We start from the raw sequence: 6,453 nt of genomic DNA, 5'->3' as shown, positions 1-6,453 counted from the left end.
ACAGGCAGGATGATTATTCTGGTATTCTCCAAAGCTGTATCATGCTAATAAAACATAATGGTTAACAAATGTTAATGTAATGCCTTGCATAGTTTGGTTCGAATAATAGGATATTAACAAAAAAATAAATTGGGAATCCCTGGAAAAATAATCATTACTGAACTAGTTTGAGTTTTAGTGTGTTTTAATACACTTTTAAAAATCTATCTATCTATCAAACTTCTCAGCTCTTCACTTTGAAGCCTGTAAATGCCCTAAGGTCCATGCTATAGTTTGATAATATCTGAAAGTTTTCTATTTCCAGAAATTATGTATTGGGAATTAGTGTGTGCCCTTAGTTACATGTGAATGCCTTTTCTATGGATGCTGCTGTAAATCATGTATTACCTGAAAGGTTAAAATATGGAGGGTAGGATATTAAAAAGGCGTCCAGAAAATGTAGATGACAGGAAAAAAAGAAAATATGGCGACAGAGGGGAAATACCATAGATAAAATGATAAGGCAGAGAAATAAAGCATGACAAGACCATGATAGTTTGCATAAGTAATGAGAATTCAATTCGTGGTTTTTAAATTGCTGTTTAAATTCCTATTTGCATGTTTATCGGAAATCTCATTTGCTTAAGTAAAACTGGCCTATATACATTTCTTTATCCATGTATAGTACTGATTGTGTTAAACACAGACGTCAGATCCAGTTATGCTGATACTGGTGTATATATTATTTTAAAAGTGGCACTATACACCTCCTAAAAAGAAAGTTGTCACAGAATATTTCCCATGAAGGACCTGATCCTGATTCCATTGAAGCCAATAGTTAACATCTCATCTTATCCTGAATGTTAAATAAACAACTACATGGATGGGCATGTGTGGTGTTGAGCCTCTTAAACATAGTGAGTGCCCTCTCACAGGTGACTAACTTCAGTGAGGACTGAGGAGCTCTCTGCATTTTATGGGGTGTGAGTGAAAACCACATCTTGCAAGATTGCGCCCCTTCTACAGGTGTTGAGTAACCTCAGCTTCTACATAGAAGTTGAGCATGCTCAGCCCAAGAATATGAGGCTCCTGCTTTGTGCCTTTTCCCCCTGTTACCACGCCCCCATGATTATACTGTATAGAGATTTGTTACCAGTGATTAATTACACTGGCCACTGGGTGCTCCTGTTTCCCTACATAAAGGCAGCTGTAAGACCATATTTTTTGTTACAGAAAATGTTGCATTTAATGGTATGAAATGCAAAACTCTAGAACTCTTAGATATCTTTTATTAGACCAGCTAAGAAATTGCAAAAAAAAAAAAATCTTTCTTTTCAAGCTTTTGGGTGCACACCCACTTCTTCAGGCTAATGACAAATCCAAGATTTTAATGGTGACATTCTGGACTGCCTCTTTTAGGAAATATGGCCTGATCTTTTCTCTTCCCGTGGATATGATTTGGCTGCATTTCCATTTGGTTTGCGTGTGTGTGTGGCCAAGTACAATCAGTCAAAAATACCAAGGCTGAATTGATTCAGTCTTTTTTGGTTAATCTAAGGTACAGAGATTAAATTGAAACAGAAGTGAATGGACATTTACCTTTGATTCAGGAGATGCAGCCACATGCCAGCAGTGGCTAAGGCCAGAAGCCAGGGGGCAATACAGCATGGCTCTCTGGCATGTAGTTAGCATGGGCTGTGTGTTTGCTTCTTCTTTCTGCTGCCCCTGAGGTCTCTAGGATTTGCAGTCCAAAATCACAATAGCAGGACTCTTCTTCTTCCTGTTTCCAGGTGCCTCTGGGATTTGTAGCCCACAGTCACAGCCAGCAGTAAGTTTGAGCAGGGGAAGGGGTTTTTAACTCCCCTCCCTGGCCCCAGATCCTGGCAGGGGTTTGCCTGGGAGGTCAGCCCCCTCCCTGCAGACTGGGCTGCATCCCCAGCTGGGCTTGCCCCGTCCCTGCCCCCTTGTCAGGCAGTCCTCATTGGTCCAGCTAGGGAGCAGAGGGGCGGGCCAGCCTTGCTCTCTGGGGCAGACAGCACAGCCCAGCTCAGGGCTGCAAAACATGCTGGGATGCTGGGGGCCTGTGACTGAACTAGAAACAGGAAGGGGTCTAAGGCAGAAGTTTCATAAACCAGTTAGACCCAAATCAGTTAAGTCTAATACTACATTCAGCCAGGTTTATCTCAAACCAGTTGCAGCCATTTTGAAATGGGTTTGTGTGCACTGAGCTTCTGTTCTGTTACAAATTCAAACCAGTTTCTGATCACTTAAACCAGTTCATGTGTAACTTCTGTCTCTAGCCTGTGTGTGTGAGACAGCTGTGTGCTGCTGTAATAACTGCAATTCCCATATCTGTCACTTAACACTTACATGCTTAAATGACACAGTCTTGTGAGATCTTGATCACCCTTGTGTCTAGTTGAGAGCCATGGGAACTTGATGGTATTCAGCAGCTTTAGAAGAGGTATTTGGACCACTGAGGGCCTGGTCCATAGTGGTCAGTTGTGCTTTCAGTGGATAGACTCTTACTTGAAAGCTTTCTGTGAGGAAAAACAAAATGCCTTTTGACTAAATTCTTCAGCATGTAGAAGCTCAGAATTAGGAAAGACATAAGTAGTTTTTTCTTGGGGCATAATTTTGGTACCTTTCTTACCAGATAAGATAGCCATCTGAAGGCTACAGTAGCTTGTAAAGCATAGAGCCACTGCAGACCCGAGTCATGTGCCTATTCCTTATATGCATTCCTATGGCATCTCTGAAACAGATGCAAATTGAATTTCAAACAAAAGATACCACCACTGCTGCTACCGTGGTGAATGACCTAGTCTTTGAAAACTGACACTACTATACAAATTTGCAGGTATACATCCTGCACTGATAGTTTTCTGGTACAGTGCAGGATTCCTAGCATAAAAGTAATCACTGTAGATTTTTCTATAAAATATAAACAGTTTCTCTCCCTCTCTTTTTTTTAAAGAAATATATATTTTTATTACACAGTCTAACTAAATATTTGAATTTCCATCTAACATAAATAGAGTTGCAGTTTTCAGTTACAGCCTACGTAATAAATCTAAATCTCTCTTCTGGTTTTCTCTTTTCTAATATGCTGGTACCATGGAAAGTCATATGTCTAATTTACATGTCCAAATTAGTTTCAACTTAGTTATATTGAATGATAATAGATTTTTTTCATATAATTAATGTTGTCTGCAAACGTAACGTGGATTAAATTTATCATTGTAAAGATCTTAAGATTTTAATATTTTTGCAGAGGCATAAATACAGTGTAGCTATAATTATTTCATTATGTATGTATAAAAATAGGATACGGGGAAAAGTGCATGCTTTCCCTCACTGATTACTCTTAATGTCTCCCAAATTTCCTGATTTACAATATTCTCTAAGGATGTAGATTTTTCTAATTGAAGTACAGTAATTTGCATATTTTTAGACCTTGTGACACTGTTAATTGATATGTCATTACTTATACGGTACTGCATATATTTTACACATTCTCTGCAGAGCAGGCTTAACTTGAGATTCTGTATCATTTTTCAAAAAAATTTAAAAGTATTGCAGTTAGCTTATCTTCTTACCCCTTCCTTATTCAGGCAAAGCAAAAATGGATGATGCGGTAATTGGTATAGTTCCCATTCAGATATACTCATTACAATAATGTTTCTGTGTAAATGGCAGGACAAGAAAAGTAAGAGCAAATAAACAAAGGAAGAATAATGGAAGACACAAGGACAAAGAAGATAAGGTTATAAGACTAAGAGGGGGAAAAAGCTAAATGTCAATAGTATCAGTGCTGAGTGCCTGAAAACCAAACAGTTGTTTTCTTTTTTTAGTGTTCAGTATAAACTTGTTAAATGTTCTCTGTGTCTAGGAATATTTTAAATGGACTGCTTTCAAATTTAGGAATACTGTATGTCTCAGAGAGAAGAGTAATGTGGATAAATCTCTATTATTTTGATGATAGAGGGTAATTTTCTCTGTGGCAATGTATTTATTTCTCAAGCTGGATTCTCTTAGTAGAATTGAAGCCTGTTTGGGGGTGGGGGTTGTGTGTGTATGTGTTTTTTGTTTTTTGGTTTTGTTTTTTTTTGCAGTGGTGGGTGGGTTGGGGTTCCTGCCCTCCCCACCATTTTCCCCCCTAAGCTTCAAGAAGGTGGCTCAGTCATTTAAAAAGTATTGAAGAGATTTAAGTTCTTCTTTCCAGGGTTCTGGTTAGATACGTGGCTCATTGACAGGATTGTTGTATTATTTTAAGTAGCTTCAGGAAGCTTATAGTATCTTCTGGGTTTATTATTAGTATGGTTACTTTTGTTTATACAGTGCTAGCAGTATAATAAGGCAGAACTCTACTCCTTTTAGTCTCAAGAAGGCAGCAAGTAAAGATTAACAGATAACAGTGGAAGGAAGTAGAGAATAAGATTTGCAATGTATCACAAGTACTAGTAAAATTTAGAAGTGATATAAGTTGTGCTGTAAGTTACACACTAGTGGGTTGTGTTAAGCAACTTGAATTTACATATGGAAAGGACAGACTGGAGGGTGCAGTAGGACAAAGTATGATAATGCAGTGAACCTGCTACGGTAGAGGTATAGGTTGTAGCCGTGTTGATCTAAGGACATAGGCAGACAAGGTTCTTCGGGTAAACATGGTATCTTTTACTAAACCAACTCCAATAGTTGGAAAAATCCTTCTTTGCAACTATGGGTGTTTAAGTCTCGTATTTTGGGTACAAATACCCTTCGTCAGGCTGAGGAAGCATCTCCAGTTGGTTTGCACTCTGGAAGATGTTTCCTCAGCCTGACAAAGGATATTTGTATCTGAAAGCTTGCAGAGAAGAATTTTTCCAACTATTTGATTTGGTCTAATAGAAGATATCAGATTTACCCAAAGAACCTTGTCTGCCGGTAAAGGTACCGAATTATTGTACACCTTCTCAAATCTCTCCAGTTGCTTGCTTTTTTTGTTCCAGTCTCTTGCACTGTAAATTACAATCAGTAACTGAAGTGTAACTGTCCATTTTTATATTACTTGAATTTGGCAATATGAATTGCATTGCAAGGTTCTTATCAGTGTAGTTAGTTCTTTTTTTTTGTGACCTCTTTTTTATCTTCCTGTTTTGAGAGACTAAGTTCAGGCATAAAAGTAGGAGAAGATGTCACAGGACTGGCTTGGCAGGGGGGACTTGCATTTTCTTAAGTGCAGTAGTTCTATGGAGTTTCTTCTAAAATTAAACATGAAGACAGTGCATGCAGCTTTTACAATACTCACACGCTGAAGGCCAGTCACTCACAGATTATGTTGAATTAAGCTTAGGAGATGAAGCGGTGATTCTGACTTTGTGTTAAGTGAAGTGCACCTTTCTTACGCATCTCCCCATTGTGTTTGACTAACAGAATAAATTATAAACAAAACCATATTGATACAAATGGGAGTGCTCCCTCTCTCATCCTCTGCAGTTGGAGTCCCATCTTCTCAGAATGGAGAATTCATGTTGCTGGAAGGGATGAGAACAGCAATACAATGGTAGCCTAGCAGCCTATGTGAGAGGGACCTGTTAGATCATGGTTTGGCTTAGAAATTAATTCTCTGAGAGAAAACTGCAGTGCAAATGTCTGACAGAGGAGGCATCATTGGAAATGACCATTCTCCTTACATATGGGCACATGCTACTAAGTCCCTAGGCTAGGGGTAGGCTGGAGGGCTGCTTAGCGAGTTTTGGTGAGCTGTCGAGGGCCACGAGGGTAGCTCCGCCCCCTGGTCACCATCTTGGGGCTGCGAGTACTGCTCCAACCTTTGCCATCGTAAGTCCCTCTTTTTGCCCCAGCAGTACTCATTTTGGAAGAGAGATTGCTATCTTGAAACTGGAAAAAATGCTAAATCATGTACTGGAAAAAATCAAACGTGTACTAAAACTTACTGTAATTTTATTTTTAAAATATTTTAGCCCTGATTTATGTGCATTTGTGTAGTACATCTGGAGGCAATTGCATAATAGCTCAAAATACAGTCTTACTCTTGTATATTGTGCGTGGAGGGCTAAAGGGGGTGGATGTGGGGAGGGTGGTTGGGGAGTAGGTGTGTGTGGGATGGGTATGGTGGGTGGAGAAGTGTGTGTGGAGGGGTGTGTGGGGTTTGTGGTTAGGGTGGGGGTGTGTGGAAGGGTGTGAATGTGGGTATGGTGGAGTTGGAGGATGGGAATATGTGTGGGGGCTGTGGGGATGTGTGGGGTTATGGTGGGGGATGGGAGTATTCCAACCTGCATGGGGCTGCTTGGAGCTCCCTGGACCAGGATGCAGGGGACGCCACGTGTACGTGTGCACTCATGCAAATATACATGGCTGGGAAGGCAACCAGGCAGTTTGGAGAGCAGCTCCCTGGAGCTAAATCTATGGGGTGGAGTGGGAGGGGGCAGATTAGGGGGTACATTAGGGGGCAGGTAGGTCTATGGAGGG

This window comes from Gavialis gangeticus, unplaced genomic scaffold (assembly GCF_001723915.1).
Source record: "Gavialis gangeticus isolate Ggan-Ray unplaced genomic scaffold, GavGan_comp1, whole genome shotgun sequence".
NCBI lineage: Eukaryota > Metazoa > Chordata > Crocodylia > Gavialidae > Gavialis > Gavialis gangeticus.
Note: the sequence above shows the minus strand (reverse complement) of the source record.